This window comes from Macadamia integrifolia, unplaced genomic scaffold (genome assembly GCF_013358625.1).
Source record: "Macadamia integrifolia cultivar HAES 741 unplaced genomic scaffold, SCU_Mint_v3 scaffold3183, whole genome shotgun sequence".
Lineage (NCBI taxonomy): Eukaryota > Viridiplantae > Streptophyta > Magnoliopsida > Proteales > Proteaceae > Macadamia > Macadamia integrifolia.
The window spans coordinates 18,818-19,360 of record NW_024869275.1 but is presented as its reverse complement, the minus strand read 5'-3'; positions in this window follow the sequence as shown (position 1 = coordinate 19,360).

Here is a 543-nt window from a genome sequence, read left to right as displayed (position 1 = left end):
AAGGAGATGGAGGAGGTCCAAAAGAAAATTGACGAAGATGGTCTTGATGATTTTTTATTTGCTTAAGAGGCGGATGCCAAAACAAGGTATTTCAAGGCAATGGAGTACTATGAAAAAATGTGGGCTGAAAAATCGAGGATTCGATGGAAAAAGCTTGGGGACAGATGTACAAAATTCTTCCACCTTTCGGCGAAGATGCGAAGAATTAAAAACTCTATTAGATGCTTAAAGACAGATGATGGCGCTATCATATCAGAGCGATCAGACCTGGAACACTATATGGTGGACTTTTTCACTAATTTTCACAAAGCAGCGCCTGTGTCTGGGCATCCCTTAATCCTTGACTACATCCCCCGCGAATTATTGTAGCGAGATAGAGACATTTTGGACAGAATCCCTTCAGATTTGGAGATCAAAGAGGCGGTCTGGAGCCTTGATCCTGCTAGATCTCCCGGCCCAGATGGATTCCCTGGTGAGTTCTTCAAGCACTGCTGGGATATTATAGCATATGATGTTTGCAATGCTATTCGTTGCTTCTTTATT